Raw genomic sequence first — 18,867 nt, forward strand, 5'->3', positions numbered from 1 at the left:
CCCATACTTGGACTTTGCAAGGCAGAGCTGCAGCTGAATTACACGTGGGTAATGCTTCCCATGCTCGAGCTGAGGAAAGCTGCTTCCACATGGTGTAATGGGGCCGCAGAAAAACCTTCTGATGCCTTGCCTGAGATGTTTAATTTAAAGGAAAAAGTCTTTCTGGTCAGAATGACTGCATCCCTCCCTTTGGGCCAGCGTTCGGTCATGGTATCAGATATTGCTTAAGAGGTGCGGATGTAAAAGCCATCTGCAGTCACAGATAATATGACCCAGTGGTTAAGTAATGGAGCAACATGCCAACACAGCCGGCTGCTTCCTAAATGTGCATCCAGAAAATGTTGGATTCCATTTTTGAATTGCTTTGCTGGTGCTAAGTGGAGCTATTGCATTACCAGCAATTAAGGCTCTTTCCCCCGAGGCTGCTCGGGTGCTGCTTGGCCCCGCACATCGTGCGGTGCAGGCTCACATAGAGGGTGGGCTGACCTGTCACAGAGGATGGGGATAATGGAAAGGTTTTCTCATCCCACTGAAAAATGAGCCTTTTTGGAAGGTTTTGCAAAAGTGTCTCTGCACCCTGGGGGGCTGCACTCTCTGCAGGAGGCTTTATACGGAGTGTGGGAAGAAACATAGATTAATAGAATTCTTTAATTTGAAAGGGGCCTTTACAGGCCAACTTCCCTGCAATGAGCAGGGACATCTTCAGCTAGATCATATTACTCAAAACCCCATCCAGCCTGATCCAGGCATGGGGCACATATGACCTGTCTGGGTAACTCGTTCCAGTGTTTGACTGTCCTCAGAGTAAAATATTTCTTCCTTGTATCTAGTTTGAATCTGCCCTCCTTCAGTTGAAGGTAATTCCCCCTGGTCCTATCACAAAAGGCCCTGCCAAAAACTTGCCACTCCAGGCCGGCTCATTGCTCAGCCTCAGTTACACACAGACTTTCTCCAGCCGGTTCACAGCATCTGAAGCAATCATTGCAATCATTTTTATTCTGCTCTTTTTAAGGCATGCCCTTTTCTTTGGAGAACATAGGTGAAATAATGGTTTCCCAGACTTGCATGTAATGAACATGGTATTTCATACACAACTTGGAGAGTTGAAAAAAAGGGCTGATTTGAGTAACCTGTGTGTAAGCAGTTTTTAATAAGACATATTCATGTGCTGAGGTGAATCATTCTGGTTCATTGAGTATATATGTATCAAAGTAATTTTCAAAATACTTTTCTGCAGCGAATGAACTGGAAAGGGTCAGTCCAACCATGCATTATTTTCCAATGCATACATTTATTTATGGAATAGAAGGAAGAACACAGAATTCTTCTGTTTACCTGCCTAGCCAAATGCATCTTGAGTTTCTTTAAGCAGAGCTATAGTGTTTGGAAGGAGAGTCAGCAATGCTCTTTCCTGGTGTTGGGATTGCTCATTGCAGGGGTCCATATTCACCACATGAAGATGAGAACCGTGGCCACATCTCTCTCTCAGCAGCAGCTCCTATTGCTTTTGGCATGAATTCCCAGGATACAGGACACTGTGGAGCAAGCCCAGGGGAAATGGGTGAGGTACTCCTGATCTGAGGTTGTTATTAGCATTGTATGTGAACAGAAATCCTGTGGCTTGGCTTTGATTTTTCTAGTATGCAGAACAGGTCTGGAGCACCGGGAAACTTTCTGGCAATTTAGCATAGTATGATGTTTTTTCAGCATCATGGTTAGTCTTTGGGCATTTAAATTCCAAAGAGGAACCTAAATTTGTTTTCTGCTGGGGATAAAACATGGGCAGTACCCCTATTTTTGAAGATGTGCAGCAGTGAAGTTGTAGTCAGTAGCAAAAGTGTGATTAACCTTGGATTCATTCACATGTTTTCAGGTCGATTTTCATTTTGCAAGAGTAAATCATAAAACATCTGGGACAGTTTGACATACACATGCAGGCAGCAATTAGTCCTAGCCTAGGGGCAAGAGGGCAGAGAGGGAGTTTTTGCCAAGGTCTGAACATTTGTGGATTACTTTATGTTTATTGTACATGTGTGGACTTAACACCTGCAAATGGAGGCAGAACAGCAGAAATGCCCATTTTACACTTCACCTAAACAACAGAAGCAATTAGTCATTTGCCTCCTCTGGAGAAAAAGAGCATTTAAAAAAATATACCCCAAGCAGGAATATGCATGTGTGCCATATTCCATCATTAATGTATCTCCAGCCAGTGTACTTTATAAATATGCACAGATGGCTCGTGTTGCTGGTTAAGATTTACAAATTAGGTAGTTCATATTTTTAAACAAAACCGCAAGTGCTAAGTAAAGAAAATGTCATGACTCTTTAACAATGGAGGGGGGAAAAAATCTAGTTCAAAGGCACAGATGTGGGACATCATGGGAGCAGAATAAGACAGGAGGGTCTTTCCCTTCAGGTGTTGGATATCATGTATTTAAACCATTATTTTTGTGCTTACAAAGTCTGAGTCTGGTGTCACTTTATGGACCTTCTGCCTCCTCAGATTACTGGGGACGCTGGGAGCCATGGGTTGCATTGCATGTGTTGTCTCCCCTGAGTACTGGTGGGTATGCTACAAGAGCAGCCAGCAGCTCCAAGAGAGTTGGGACTGTGATGCTGCAGTAGCAGTGCAAAGAGAGATGCTCTGTCCCAAAGAATCTGCTCCCTGGAGGTGGTTATATCCAGGTTTGTGTGTGTGTATCTAAATGTATATGAAAAAATAAAAACAGTTTACCCACCACCACATTTGGATGATGACAGATGGTGTTAATGGTGATAATAATTATGCATCATTTTCTTTTATCTGCATTTTTACTCACTATTGCAGTGAAATGGACATCAAACTGTTCCTGTCTGTACCTTCCTTCATACAAACAGCTGGGGGAAACCCATCATTTTAATTACTATTGAAAAGAAAATACTAGTGAATTAGGTAATGGGGAAAAAAAGCCCAAACAACCAGATGCTACTTGAGGCACTGCTTTAAAGTCAGTAGAATTCTCTGTGTTGCGTATTTGATTTTTAAAGCTTTGGTCTGAGTTCACCTCCTTCTGATCAGTGTGTGAGGTTCCCTGAATTCTGTAAGATGCAGAGCTGGGTAATATCTGGCCTCTTGTGCCAATCTGAGGGAGTGCCCAGCTTCTTGTTTTTACTGTGATTATATGTCCTCAAAGAAGGTACTGCTGAATGGCAGTTGTCTTAAAGAGGTAAAGCTGAGGATAAGGTCTGTATCACGCCCCTATGAAGATGCTTCTGAAATAACACTTTGCATTTTCTGTGATTGCCCTTCAAAATGGAAGATGTAGGAGCTGCCCAGAAGCTTTGCCCATTCCGTTAGACAAAGAAAAAGCCAGAAAGTGATTTGATCAAAGACTGAATATAGCCATGTTTTCTTTAGCTAAAGAGCTCTTCAGCTGAGCACACAAGGGTGTGTTGAGATCTGAAGGATGAAAGCTGAGAGCTACAAAACAAAAGGCAGATTTTAACAATGAGGGAATTAACTATGGAAGCATTTCACTGAGATGTGGTGTGTGTCCTTTTGCCTTAAGTCTTCATAGCAGAGCCCTGTGCTCTCTGAAACTTGTGGTAGGACTCAGACTGAAAGTTTCCAGCCCAGCTGCAGGCATAGCTGGTTAAGAAATTCCCTGTTCAGTGTTTGTAGCTTTCAGACTGTTAAAAATCTTCCTGGCTGAGCTTTAGTTTGGTGTGTGTGTGAGGAAAAAATATAAAATCTCCTTTCAATCTAACACTGGAAAATAGTTTCAGAAAACCTTTGCAATCAATTCTTTTTTTGGTAGTTCCTGATGGTTCCTCTTTGTGACTTGAACTGTGCTGAGCTGAGTGAGGTCCAAGAAAGCTGAACTATGCTGAACTTGACAAGACCTCTCTCTGGATTCACTTCCCTTTGCACTTCTTAATTTGATAGCAGATACCCTGTTAAACAGCTGATAGACAGTCAGAAAATTCTTATTTTATTCACTTGCCTAAATTAACACTCCATTTTTTTTCACCATGCTCATCAGACATATTTCACATCCAAAGTGAACTTCATTTTTGATAGTGATGGTGCTGAACAACGCATTTTCATGGCACTTAGGCTTGCTTAGTCATCAGGAATAATCTTTTAATTGTTTTCCATCTCTCAAAAATGGTAATTTAATGATGATTAATTTAAATAAGTCACAGCTGCAAGAAATACACCTCAGCTCAAGCATGGGGCATCTGCTCCACCGGCTGCAGGGGAATCACCTTATCCCCTTCATCTTTTTGTTCTACTTTCAGGGCTATTTTCCACATTTCCCTCCCCTGCTCCTCACTGTTGCTTTTTGCCCTTTCTTGGATGCATTTTTTGCTGTGCAGTGCCCAGGTGTGGGGCTGCAGCAGAGCCCTCACAACTCACGGGGAGCTCCTCTTCTCAGGCTGGTGCCTGCCATCGACACAGAGCCACAGGCATGGAGGTGTGAGGGCAGTGCAAACACGCTGCTTTTCCACAAAGCTTTGGCTAAAAATGTCCTCAGCTGAGCTTGTCCTTCAGGCCTTGTTTCAGGTCAGGTGTCCTGGGGGCCAGGTGTGGCTGTTGTGTGGAGTCTGGCTTTACAAGGGGGAGGAACTTGCTGATCTTTCTTGACAAATTTGGCCCTAAGACTGTGAATGACAGTTGATTTTTTTTTTTTTTTTTTCCTTAAAAAGGCTGAATTATTGCTTGGTTTATTTTTAAGTAAACTCTTCTTCATGTGGTCAAGCTGGTGACTTGAGAAAAAGCAGGAGGAAACTGTGTGCAGCACCCAGTGGCCAAGGACAGCCTAGGGTTTGCTCTAGGTCTGCAGTGCTGGGGAGAGCTCTCCTATTTCTTTGGTGCTTTTCCCTAGTTTTATGACTGCAATTCAGACATCTCCTACAAACAGTATCACTAAAAGGTATGTGCAATTGGGTTTTATTTCATTTTTATTTCTCTGATGTCTGGTCTCGCTCTTTTAGTGGCTTGGCATTTCTGTGTCTTAATCTTCTCAGTTTGCTAGCAAGGAGAGGAAGAAATGTACAAATACTGGAACAAATATTCAATAGAAATGCAGTGGGTGACTTTGTAATTTTTCTGATCCATCTTGCGAGGGGCCCAGGAGATGAGAATTTTGATACACAGGATTTCAGCTGAACAAAAGCAAGTAGAGAGAAAACTGGGCGATTGAAATCATGTTGACCTTTGCAAGGTTATGTTCACCCCATCTTCTGCCATGTGGTGGCATGGGGAGCAGCCTGATGTGGTCTAGCCACTTGTGTGCCCAGTGTTTATCAGGTCATATTAGGTTATGCATATGTGTTGAAAACCTTCTCCATGTCTCCATGTGTGTCTGGTTTTTATAGCTACCATATGACTTGATTTCCCACAGGAATTCTTCGTCTCTGGTCTGTCTATGCAGCTCTGTTCCATAGTAAGCATTTGCACTGTGGCTTTACAGTAAACTAAGTTTCTTCTCTGTGTCTGTAGCATTCAGTCTGTCGAGGCTACATGAAAGTCATCCATTTAAAAGCATGCTTCATAGTTTTGTGGTCTTTGAGATTTTCTGCACTGAGAATCTGTAGGAGTTACCTTAATTTTCAGACAAAATTCTTATTGAAATTGGTGAAGAAAACCAGGGCAGTTATTTAGGTGCCTGAGTACAAAGAAAGCTTTAAGCACTGAGCTCCGCCAGTCCCTCATAGTGCACTGAGATGCACTCACTGCTAATTGCATAACAAATCAGGGCAAATTGCAAGGTGCTGTGGTGCTCTGGAGCTGCCTTTGCAAACCTGCAGCCTCTGCTCACCAAGCAACCCTTGCCCCATGTGAACTCACTGTCCTGCTGCTCCTGGATGCATCAGCTAAAATTAGTTATAACCAGATAGGAAAAAGTGTGCGCTGGTGGATTGATGAACCAGGGATCCCTGGGGTTTAAAAGCATTAATCCTCTTAATTTCAATAGCAGCGAAGATTTTAAATTGCTGAGATGGTCTTTCAAACACTCCCTAAGGGTAAAGGTAGTCTTCAAAAAAAAAAAAAAAAAAACACATCAGGGAAAAGCTTTCCCTGTTGTGAGGTTGGTTGTCTTCCTGAGAATAGATGGAGTTCATGGAACTGAGCGGACTGGGTCTTGGGTAAAATTGTCCAGTATGTTTCAGGGACATGTGTCTCTTACTGTGGTGGAGAAAACCCTAGCAAAGGATGAAACTCATGCAAATGAGAGGCAGCTGTGGCTCCTTGAGCCCTAAGGGTTTTGGGGCAATGTGTTCTGGCTGCCTCCTGTACCAGGAGCTGTTGTGATGAGGATGATGGTATGTTGCAGCACGCTTACAGTTAGCTTTCATTTACAAATAATTTAGTAAGGCTGTTCTGGTTTTACTTATTTATTTTTGAAGGACAGGCCTTCCCGGCTGAGTTGTCAATTGCCAGGCATCTAGGAGTGTTTCCATCCTTTCATGGTGATCAGGGGAAAAAGAAGAGGGATTGCAGCAGTGGTTCTGTGTCAGTCCTTGAGGATACAGTCCTTGGTGTGAAATGTACCTTTTTATAAGATAAATCACAGCGGGGACAGGCATGTCTGTCACAAAAAAATTCCTACTCCACAAGATGCTGAATGAACAGGAAAGTAAAATCTGGCTATTGTCCTAGCTAGGTCAGTGGGACAGTTGTATGTAACCTGAAATCTGTGTACACAGCTCCTTTCATCGGTGCCAAACACAGAATGGTGCTCCCACCCCATGCAGATATTCTGAGTTTCAGAGGAGTTCCCAAGTACAGCCAAATTCTGACCCAAAGCTGCAAAAGTAAGAAGAAAATTTTTATGTAACTTTTGAATAAGATTTAGATTTATAATAAATTTAAATGCTTTTTTCATAAACTTAGAATTTTATATTGTACTTTGTACATTTCATTTTTAATTATGCCTTTTTTATTATAAGATTTCTAAACAGGTGAAGTGAAAAAAAAAAAAGGGATTTCTTAGAAGCCTAAAATTTCCTGTTCCATTCTTCCTGATTTTTTTTTGGGTTTTTTTTTGCCATCAGAAGTTTATCACAGATGACCCTTTTGTAAAAATGACTTTAATTTTGACAAAGTGTTTGCTTTCTGATGAAAAATTATTTTAGTAGAAAATCTCCAGACAGTGTCAGTAGCAAAGACTCTTTGCCTCTGTAGCTTAAATATTGTTAGTATGTCAGGGTTTTGAAGTTAACTCAAGGATCCAGATTTTGGGGGGGTTCGGAATCAAGAAAGTCCAAAGCTGTAAAACCTGTTTTAGCTTTATCTGCACACAGCTCTGCCCTGTTTGTTTGTTTCTTCTGAGAATGAGTATTTGTGTGTGTGTTTTGTTTAAAGTTTTATATAAGGGCAACCAGTGAACAAGCACACTGGAGATAAACTATTTCTCCATGAGTTTCAGGCTGAAGACCAACCTGATTTATTAATGTTTTTCCCTATTTGTAACAAATGTTTTTCTATTTCCCCTATCGGTTGGTGACACCATTTCTGTGGTAAATGAACTGACATGTGAAGGTAATGATGACAAGGGGCTGATAATGGATGGTGAGTGGAAAGGGGGAGTTCAGTGCAACAACATGCGTGCCCTACTGAGGTTGAGTCAAGGACACCTATCAATCAAAATGGTGACAGCAGTCAGGGAAATTTAATTGGAGATTCATTGAACCCTTAATGATGTGACAAAGAAAAATAAGGAGGCTAGAAAAGGCTTCTGGGCTTTTCTTCCCCTTCATTCTGCCAGTTCTCAGAAGGAGAAGGGGACTGTGGGATTGCCAAAGGCTACTCTTGTCATTGCATCTGTGAGAGGTAATCATCATGCTTTGAAAGGGAGCAAAGCTGAGCCAGTATATATATATATTTTTTTTTTAATATATATTTCATATATATAATATACATTTCATTGCTCCAGTTCAGAAAGGGGGCTGCCAAAGACCTTTTCTTTCACTCATGTGGCAGGCCTACCTGCCTCTTGGTTGTAATTGGAATTATATAAAGAAAAGCTAACAAGGTTACCTGTGCCTTGCATAAAAATGGGGAAAAGCCATATACTGCTGTGGAGAGTGTTCCCCACAGGAAGCTTTATTCCAACTTCTTTTCTCCTAATCTTGTTTTATCACCAACAAACATGAGTTACGTTTGGGAGTGTGCAATCTGTTGGAACTTGAGAGCTGAGTTACCTGGCTTGTAAATGACAGGATAGATAAAAGGCTACCATTCCTCCTGAGCTGCCTTTCAAAACTAGCATGGGTATTTAGTGTGTACTGATAGCTCCTCCTGTTTGGCTTTTGCATACATTTCCATGAATAATACATTTTTATTATTATTTTAGTGGAATGCTCAATATGTGGAATGAACTCTCTGCAGATGCAGAGAATGTTTATATTTTTTTTTTGCCCAGCAATTCTCTGTCTTTGAATAAGCCATGTAAGAGATGACTCTGGGTTGGAAGGACTCTGCTTAGATGATACTTCATACACTTGAGATATTATTAATTTTTTTTGTTGTCTGGAAACCCCATTCCCTCCCCTATTTTGATTCAACTTGCTTAGTTCAGTGTTGAATCTTGGTAAAATGATTGGTGGTTTTTATCAGAGAATGGTGAATTTGATCTGTATCTTAAAGTTCTCTTTAGTCTGATCCATTCCCATCAAACAAGACGAAGCCAAGTACCTGTATCTGTCTCAGTGATAGTCCTGAAGTACAGCATCAACTACTGCAGACAAACCTAAATATCTGTGTTTCTAAAGAGCTAAATACCTTTATATTTGGATATCTAAAGAGCTAAATACCTAAATATTGTGGTAATGAGCCAAGTCACTGGGCAGATGTAGCCATTAATGTGATGGTCAGAAATTGTTTTGGTCAAATTTGTAAAGATGTGGGCAAAATGAAAACATAAAGAGAAAACCTTCTTGATTTTCCTCTCCCTTCCCTCAGTGAGCTGAGAAAAGATGATAGGAACCAATCAGGATGTAGAGTGTACGATAACACATGGCATAAGATAGGATTCAATAATCCTCATCTTATCTCTTCTTATTTCTGAAGCTGGTGATGTGCATCGATAATTAAAGTGAATAGCAAGCTGCAGTGCCACCCTGACCTCTGGGATACCAGTTGTCATTAATAATAATGCAGCCAGACAATAAGGTTTTAGCACCACATTAATACAGACAGGATGAGAAAAGGGGAATAAAGCCAAAGGGATAAGCCAAACCCCTTGGTTTCATCTGGGTATCCTTTCAAGCTGATCTCTCCCTTCATGCTCTTTGATTCCAATTATTCCCCTCTCTTTATAGGCAGGATTATTTGTTTAATTATGCTATGAGATGGGAGGAGCAAGGGAGAACAGTTTTGGCTCTACTATAGTTGTATTTGCTCCACAGAAAGCCGTACTTGCCTTGTCAGAGACTGTATTTGGACACTGTGCATGCCCAACTGGACCTGCAGATTGGCTCTGTAGTTTTAGTCAAAAACTTAAGGGTCCATGCTGGAAAATTTAGGCATGAATCCTTTCCTGCCAGGTGAGAGTGTGGCTCTCAACACCTTTGAGCTCTCACCAAAACTTTCTGGAAAAAGCACTTCTCTATCATGCTGCTGCCTGCATAACTGTGTAGCTGAATTTATCAGTGGGTTTATCACTGTGCAGAGCTTTCCTGATGTAAAGTGAGAGCATCTGCATTTGCCAGCCTCCCTGTGCCTGCCCTAAAGCCCATAGACACCTGTGAGATGTAATACTAGAAGAGTGTGTGTTAAAGCCTGTGTATCATTCCTACACATAAAAAAAAAGGTGAACTTGTTTCTAAAAGCCTTCTACTTTGCCCAGGCCCTGCTGTTTGTCAAGAGAGGTGAAGTTTTGCCACCAATTTTTATGACTGGTGGGCTTGGAAACCAAAATCAGCCCTGTACCAGTGTCCTCCACTGCTCCTCTCTGTGCCACAGTTCAGCAAAATGCCTTGAACCCCTCATAATACAGGTGCAGAAATGGAAATTTTGTGTCAAATAAAAATGTATGTATATATATATAAAAAAAAATTGCTGTCAGAACTGGACTGGCAATTTCTTTGTCCTCCCTGAGAAGGGGTTTCACAGCAGTGTCCCCAGTGAGCACAGCCCATATGAAGAGGCCTCCTTTTGTCTTTGACTTTGCTGGTACTCCCTGTGCACAACCAGTGGGACCGCACAAGCTGTTGTCATTAAGCTGCCCAAAGAGTCTTACCATCCATGCATAATCCAGCCAGTCTCTGGATAATGTATTCACAGTCATTTTTGTATAGTTAAATACTGGACCTTCTCCCCTTCTCCATACTTTCACAAATGCAGAGCAGTTTCTCTTCCATTTGACTTACAACCTTTCTGTGCCCCTCTTGAAATTGTTTCCCTCTTCTCACTGCATTTCCAGTTTGCCAGTGCTTCCTACTGCCAGCACACAGTCTCCTATATTGAACAGCTGCCCTTGAAATGAGATTAGGCTTTTATATGCATCTGGCACCAGGCAGATTTGTGAGAGGAGATTTAGGGTGTTACAAGGTGTTTGGACCACACAGGGTGCGCCGTGCTTGGGAGCCTGTTAGCAAGAAATTGATGTTAATCTATGGTACAAGTTGTATGCACTTCATCTGCGTTTACCACTCTGATTAGCTCTGAGAAACACAGGTTGGCACTAATCTTAAAACTGTTTCTTTTCCAAAGGGCATTTTCCCTGACTCCTTCTGTATACCTGTCCTTTGGGACAGCACTGTTGAGCCAGCATTTTGATTATGGTTGATCTTCTGGCTGTAACCTCAATGTGACCATTGGCACTGCAGCTGTCATTGTGTGCTATTTCCCCCTTTTATTCATACTGCAGGAAAATGTGCAGAAAGGAGGGATTTGGGCAATCATCTGGATGGGAAAGGTAGCCCCAAACACATTTATTTCAGAAATGGCTTTGCCCTAGAGCTCCATGTCCCAACAGTCCTGCAAACTTGGGAGGAACAAGAATCCTGCTCTCTTCTTTGCCGTTTCACCCAGTCTCCAGTTAATTTGATCTCTATCTGAGACCACCAGGGAGAGAACATCTATTAAACAATAAAATAGACCGATTGTGATGTATTTTCAACCGCTTTGGGGGAATTCTACAAAATTAAGTATCAGAATTGTTTTTCTTATTGGCAACTATTGATCTCTAGCTGTGCCAGTTTCTCTCATTAACACTTTTATTACCTTGTCAATCACAGCACAACCTGCACTAACCAGAGGCTAAAAGGATTTACTGTTATTAACAAAACTGTCTGGTGCCTCAGAGCAATAAAAGCAGCTGAAACCACTGGGGGAGGGAGAAGTCTGCAGAGATTTTGGTACCATTTTAGTCTGGAGACTGTGATTCAGAGGGGAAAAAAAAAAAAAAAATCCATAAAATAAGAGCCAGTTTCTCAACTGATGCAAATGACCAAAACCTGTAAGAAGCACCAGAGCCATGGGGCTGGCTGTCTCCAAGCAAAGGTCCAGCCAGAAATTCGGGATAATATCTAAAAACAGTAACACTAAAAATGCTGTTTGTGAGCCAGAAGCCTGGTACGCCAAGCTGCAAATACTGAATGAGGCAATACCTGCCCTAGCACACACCTGGTTCAGGGGCTGTGACCGGTTTCCACAACCTGAGAGTGCTGTTTTGGGGACTCAGTAACTTTGTAAGCCAGTCTCTTTGGGTGTTTCTTTACAACCATCTGTATAGACTGGAAAAAGATGTTTTAGGCTTTTGAGAAGCACACAAAAGCCTCACTATGAGGCTAACTGCTGGCAGGGATTGGGTGTGTGCTTGTCATGAAGCTGGGGGCATCTGTTATCATATGCATGTGATAAGATGGTGACAGCAAATGAGATAGTGAGTTTGCTGCTGGCACCTTTCAATAATGAGAATAATAATTAAAAAAACACTTTCTTCTTAAAAGCATTCCCAAGCTGGTTGTTTGAAGGACTTGGTCCTTGGTATGATCAGAAGTGGAATTCAGTTGCTTCAGGACAGGGTGTCACAACACTCTGAAAACTGACTCTAAACTGCGGTGGGACATGATTATTGAGCTTCTGAAGAGCTTCTGCAAGCCTCTCATGACAACCTCTGAAGTGAGGTACTTGATCACAGCTCCTGGCAAGATAAGGCATTTTGATTTTACTACCTAGGTCTTCTCTCAGGCTTGAGTACCTTTAAAAGTACTGTGTTTAAAAATCTCTTCTTGTAGTCTGTGGTGCTACAACATATCTAAATAGAAGACTTTATCCTTATTATCAATTTCTGGGTGACAAAATAGAAACCTCAAGTTCTGGTGTCATTTGCAGAGCTGACCCTCATGTTTGGTGTGAGAACATGCTCTTTCACACTGATCGGGAGAGATGCAAGTCATGGGAATGCCAAGGTGGTAGGAATGGATGGTGTCGTCCCGAGTATTTAGCATCCTTCAATACCTGACCACTCAGCTTGCTTGTTTTCTTAAGGGGACATTTCCAGCAGCATTCATTTCAGGAGTTCAAACTACTGGTGTGCTTGCTGTGAGCTCAAGGCAGCTACCTCACAGCCCCACTGTGAGGATGGGATGGAGGAGCAGAGCCCCTGCATGTGCCTGAGGCCATGGGACAGGTTATGCTGCATGTGCTGGACCACAGGATATATATGAAACCCTCTCCTCTGCTCCACTCCTCCAGACCAGGCTGTGTGATCGAGTCAGATCTGGATCCTGGCATCACTCCTGAACTCTGCAATGGGGCAACGAGAATCTCATTTCTCCCTTGCCCTTGCTATTCCTTCTGAATGGGCAAGGCTCCAAGGTCTTGGTGTTGTTGTTTTTGTTTGTTTGGTTGTTTTTTGTTTTTTTTTTTTTAAGAAGAGGACTTCCTTTTGACAGTGTCTTTGAAGCATAGTGAGATTTCTCTCATTACTACTATGGAAATATAGTCCAGTTTTTTCATCTCTTTCCTAACCTCCAAGGTCACCTAGACACTTCAGGGATGCGAGACTGCTCACTGGAGTAAGAAAGCAATTGACACAAGGCACAAGATGGGTGAAGACAACCATTAAAATCCTGCTCTGGCTCTAAATATAGCAATCTTGCCATGCCAGTCTCCTGTAATTTGCATGTTGAATTAGCATCTCATTAATATCTTATTAGGGACACTGGAAACCTAATGACAAAAACAAACGCAGCATGTGCAAAGAAGAATAATAGAAGGAATGAACTGAATAGAAGAGCTTCCCCCCCACCTTTTTTTCCCCTTGTGAGTATTCAAATGAAGGCTCAGCTGCACTCTGTCAGCTGGGCTGTGGTTTCTGACCATTTCAGTGTCATCAGAGCCAGAAGGCTGGAGGTGCTCCCATTGCACAGATGATGCCAAGGGCTAAAGACCCAAAGGATTTCTGCAGACCCACAGTGACTGGTGCACCCTGGCATACCTTACACCGATTTGCATGCAAGATCAATTTTAGTGGAGACTCCCAGGACCATACACCAGCTTCCCCAGGACTTCAAGAAGTAAAGTGCTTAGATCAAAGATCCTGAGCTGCAGGTTTTGAAAAAAAAAAGTCATCCCAATAGATGGAGAATGAGAGAGAATACCTATTGGGCTTTTCTGGGATCCACACAGACTTCAGTTTAGTTCAGGATTTCCTCTTTCATAGCTCACCTCTATCTAATTTTCTCAGAGCTCACAGCAATGAGCTGAGCCACCACAGTTCATATGAACTCCCCAAATGGCCAAGCGCTTCAGTGTGCATGTTCTTGTCACTGATTTGCTGTTAAAGTAATATGGTACCAATTAGATTACCTCCCTCTGGAAGTACATTGCAGCTGCAAAATGGACATTGTATCATTAACAACTTTCCCTTCTATCGTCCCAGGGGATGAAAACACCAGGCAATGCAAGTAGCATAGTGCCAGCAGCCCCTCATTTTTCTGATGGAGAAGTGTGTTTAAAGGATTCTGCCCACATTTTCTGCAAACTGCAGTAGGGGATTGCTGCTGGCAGATTTTCGAGAGTCTGGAAGTTAAAGACCATCTGATGGAGAGCAACGACTCTCAAAAATGAGAAACTCAGAAGCGGAAGCTGGGAAGTTTAAGGGGGAGACATGGTAGGAAAACTGTGCATAGCAAAGGGGAAAGTATAGTGTTGTATAGTCCACAAGTGGGCTTTGCTGTAAGGGCAGGATCAGGCCACAGAGCAGTTAAGGGAAGGGATGTGAGTCCCCCTTGCTCTGTAACCAGCAGTGAGTGGCATGTAGGCTGCAACTTGGATAGGATAGGTTGCAATTAGAAATCCAGCACATGAAAGTGCAATCAAACACTTGTAAATCAGGGAACACAAGTAAGCTCTTGCCATTTTTTTCCTCATCAGATTTAGCTGTAATATATTGGATTACATTATTTAAAAACCCACACCAGAAATACAAACCATGCAGAGCAAGGAAATGCTCTTCATTTCCTCCATATAAGCATGTTACAAGAAATAATTTGGGTCTGTATTCATGTGAACCATTGAGTTCCTGTGTGCTGGCATTATACAGTGTAAGTGAGTTACTCTAAACCTGTTTTGCAGCCTTATGCTGAGAGAAGCAGAAATCACATGCTCCATGTTGCTCTCTGACAGTGCATGGAGCCTCACATTGTGAATGAGCTCTCCTTGTGTTCCCCATCATTGCATGACAACCCTGGCTGTCATTCCAGTAAAAGTCCTCTACATGTTTTTCCACAGAGAAGACATGGAAAAAAAAGAGAAAGTGTTTAGTAGAGTGTGCAAGGGTTTGCAGCTCCTATGTTGTGGTTCTTGGGTGCTTATGGTGGTTGGCAGCATTTCTTGATCTTGCCTAGTGCCACCAAAGCATGGGATTGAAAGACATGATAATTTGGTAATGGGTAGTGAACACAGTCTGTGTAGGGGTTCATCCTTTCTGCCCACTGCCATCGCACAGTGCCCTCGATTGCCTCTGTGCCAGGGGATACTTTGGGTTCTTTCCTCTGAACTGCCTTGTAGTAAGTTTCTCTCTCTGCAGAGGCTCACCTCTATGCAGAAGCCCATGTACAGGAAATCTTTTTGCTTAAAACTGTGACCCTCATGAAGAAGGACAACTGTACAGTGGAGGTTGCTACTGGACCTCTGCTATTTTCCAGGTAAGAGGGTACATTATTTCAGTCAATCAGTAATCCAGCCACAAATTTTAATCTTTCCTGTCTGAAATTTTAAAACAGCATGACCCAAATCCTCAAGAAGCTCTGCTGTCACTCACAGCCCTACCTTCCCATCCTGCTGACAAACTCCAAAACACATCAGCACATCGGCATCTGTCTCTCACAGCCCTTTTTACATAAGCAAAGTGATCGATCCTTTAAGCAATGGTTCACTAATCATATTTATTCAGGTGCTGCCCTGCTGCATGTTATGAAAGAGCAGAGTTGCTTTGCCAAATGTGTATTTCAAAGCTCTTGAGATCTAAAATCTGCAGGGGATGGAGAAACACGCAGGAAAGAGAGGGCAGTGATTTTTGTTGTTCATATGTGTCATCACATGACGCAAGGGCAGGATGGATGAACACCATGCATTATTTTGGTTCACTGAATATGCAGAGAGGTGACCTGTTGGGCATCTGATCTGGATCCAAAGTGTTATTGATATGCTACACTGACACACCGCTGTCTAAGTGTCCCAACAAGCAGGGTTGTGCTTTTCTAGTGTGCAAAGCACTTGCTGAGGAAGTAGAAAGTCCAAACCAATGCACAACATTTCTGCTCCACTCATGGAATCTCCCATGAGGTCAGCATTCCTTCTAGGAAGATGGACAAGCTTTGGGTAAACTCCAAATTCCTTTTTCAACCAAAAACTTAAGATAGCTTGTCTTGTTGTTTGTGGTCCATGAGGTTCCTCTCATTTTGGAGTACTTCCTCTCAGTCATGTCTACATTGAGCCTCAGTGCTGCAAGAGCTGCTTGGTGTGTTCTCCTAGCTACAGTAGTTACTTTTCCTGATTGCAATAAAGAGGTGCCCTGCATAAAAAGGAGACTTAATCCTGAAGCACTAGGTGCTGATCTTTCCCTTGCTCAAAAGAATTTGGGCTGTTTTTTGGTGTCACCTGACCTTGGATGTTGCCCGGCATTTAGTCTTTGAGGCTGTCACTTCCTGTGTGATAAGATAATCATAACAGAGCAGAGCTGACAAGTGGTGTTTTGATGTAAGCAATGGGCAAACAGACAGATCAATAAGTGCTGAGCAAGGCACGCTTCACCTCCTATCGTATCGACTTACTGCAAAAATAATGGGGCAACAAAATGAAAATGTGTTGTGTTCTGAGTTATGGTCAGTGGTTATATATAATATAAAACAATATATTAACTCAGATGGGACTCGCTGTTGAAAAAAATACAAATGGGCAGGCACAAAATGTACTGTCTCTTGATGTACATGGCAACACATCGAGATTAATTACACAGAATACGGGAGAAAACCAAAGCAACAATAAATTTCTGTTATTATAACCATAGAAAGAACATGAGAAAGATTTATGGCACTAAGAGCAAAATTTCTGTGTCCTCTTAGTCTGACTGTCTAATGTGTGAGAGATTTATGAGGCCAGTGAGTAACGGTCAGAAGTATTTATAAAATTTAGCATTTGTGAGATTTTGTTTTTGCTCTCATTGAGGCTGTTTATGAGCAGCAGAAGGATGACTCTGGGCTGACTGGCTCTTGGTGGGAGTTGTGCTATAGGCTGATTATAAACATTTTGATGTCAGCAGCTCTGATTTCCGGAAGCCAGATGGCAGCCAAGGTAGAGAGAGGTACGAGAATACAGCGAAGGAAATCTGGTGTGTTTAGGGACTTTGGGCTCATGGAGGTGTGAGTGGAGGTGCACTGAAGCAGGGAAGCACCCTCTGGTGCTTTTTATGCTCCAGAGACTCTTCTGCTTTGCCGTCGCGTGCTTTTGCTGATTAATCCCCATGGGCACGCCTGTGAGGGATACATTGTTTCTGCTGGTTCTTGATTTCTCCAAGTGCAGACAAGCATTCTGTATCTCCTACTGCGGGCTCACACTTGGAGAAATGATGGACAAGTGGATAAACAAAGCTGCTGCCAGGAGAAAGGCAGAGTGCCTGTGATAGTCGTGTTGCAGGAAGAGAAGTGTTATGGCAGAATAGAGAGCAGAATAGCACACTGCTGGGCATTTATTGCCTTTGAAATGCATTGTGTGTAGCCAGGAAACAGGACTTTTCTCACAGCTGTTTGGGCATCTATCTTATCTCTCAACAGCAGATAGCAAACTGCCTACTCAGAGGCTTTGCAAGATAGATGATTATTATGGCTGCTTGGTTAATTGTGATATGACATGACAGGGAATATAATTTACCTTGATGATAATTATCACTGACCCAGGTAGTTTTACAAAGCTTGGACAGAGTGTAGCGGGTTGCTCCTATGGATCAGCGTCTTCCAAAAAGGCTCTTCTCACAACTCTTCAGTTTTGCAGGCCCTTTCTGAGTGTGCTGGGCTGTTCTTCCTGTGTTTAATGTAAGAATTCACATGTAGAAATAAAAAAGGTAATACTCTCAACCCCTCCCTGCAGAGTAAGTATGTAAATCTGGAATGCCTTTACAGCGGGTTTTGGCAGCACAGAGATTCACAGAATCAAATAGCCACTGGGGTCACAATATTGAATCCAATTGTTCTGTCCTTCAGGACTTGCCAGGGTTGCTGTCCTCTCATTTCTTTTTTTCTTGTGAAGCAGGGAAAATCTGAAGTTTTGTCCTTGCTGCAATCTTAGGTCAGGGATGTTAGAAAACAGCACAGACTGGAGGAGGGAAGTATTTTAAAGCAAACTAAAGCATTACAAATAGTTAGGTAGTTTGCCCAAATTTGTGAGGAAATGGTAAGATTTTGAAAAAGTTTTTTTTTGTTTGTTTTTTTTCTTTTTTTTTTTTTTCTGATAACATCATCCAAATGATTATCTTAAAATATTGTTGTCATCAAAATACTTCTGTGACCAACAGGATTTATCAAAATAGTTTTTTGCAGACAAAAGCCTGACACTACAAACACAATTTGCAAGAAAATCCTAAGTAATTAAAAAAAAAAAAAAATAAAAATCTATGTTTCAGATATTTAAATGCTAAAGAAAAATCCTGTTTCTGAAAAAAGAGATGCTGAAAAATACTTGAATATCTGCTATTCAGAAAGATCTGCCAGACAACCCTGAACTTAACCTGATAAAAGAGGTTAGTTCATTATTTCAAGTAACCTTGGTAGAAATGAGAGCAGAATATGGCATAGTGAATAGATTCTTAGTATAAAATGAGTATATTCAGGCAATTCATCACGGTGCCTGATTTCACAAAATTATGCAGAGCTCCCAGCAGTGACTAGTGCTGTTGAAAGGAAGGGGAGGCCTGTTATTTAGATGTGAAACTTCATTTGAAGCTCCTGTTACTGACAGCTTTTGTCTAAAAATGTATTATGTGCTTCAGGGACCTCTGATTGCATTTTTTTGAACTTTCCTCTTATTGTTTTGGGAATTTTGGAAGGGACTTTCCTTTAGAGACTCTAGAAAAGGTGTGAGTGCTTGCAAAAGCCTTTAGTTTGTGGGAATTGTGTGGTGCTTGGGGATTTCATTAGGGCCCGTGGTTACGCGGTTTTGGGATCTGTCTTCGTGGCTGTGAGGGTGTTGTGGTGCTTTGTTCCTCCTGCAGATTCACCCCCTGGGTCAGAGCAGGGCAGCATCAGTTGGCAGAGCTCTGCTGCTTGCATCTCTTCCTTACATGTTTAAAAGCTGCTTGCACCAAAGCGGCTTCTTGCTGAGATCAAGTTGTGTTTTCTGCTCATGCCGGTACCAATGGCTGTGGTCTG

General features: G+C 42.1%; 1 long non-coding RNA gene across 2 annotated transcripts in view; it reads left to right on the forward strand.

Annotated features, from left to right (window-relative positions):
* Positions 1 to 4,700: 4,700 nt before the first annotated feature.
* LOC120752956 (uncharacterized) overlaps positions 4,701 to 18,867 on the forward strand; it is a 31,394-nt gene continuing 17,227 nt past the window's right edge. For both annotated transcript variants that reach the window (XR_005700893.2, XR_005700892.2), the window contains exon 1: positions 4,701 to 4,919. This is a non-coding gene — a long non-coding RNA (uncharacterized LOC120752956). The remainder of the gene's footprint in view (positions 4,920 to 18,867) is intronic.

The sequence above is a fragment of the Hirundo rustica genome, chromosome 5 (genome assembly GCF_015227805.2).
Source record: "Hirundo rustica isolate bHirRus1 chromosome 5, bHirRus1.pri.v3, whole genome shotgun sequence".
In the NCBI taxonomy this organism is placed as follows: Eukaryota; Metazoa; Chordata; class Aves; order Passeriformes; family Hirundinidae; genus Hirundo; species Hirundo rustica.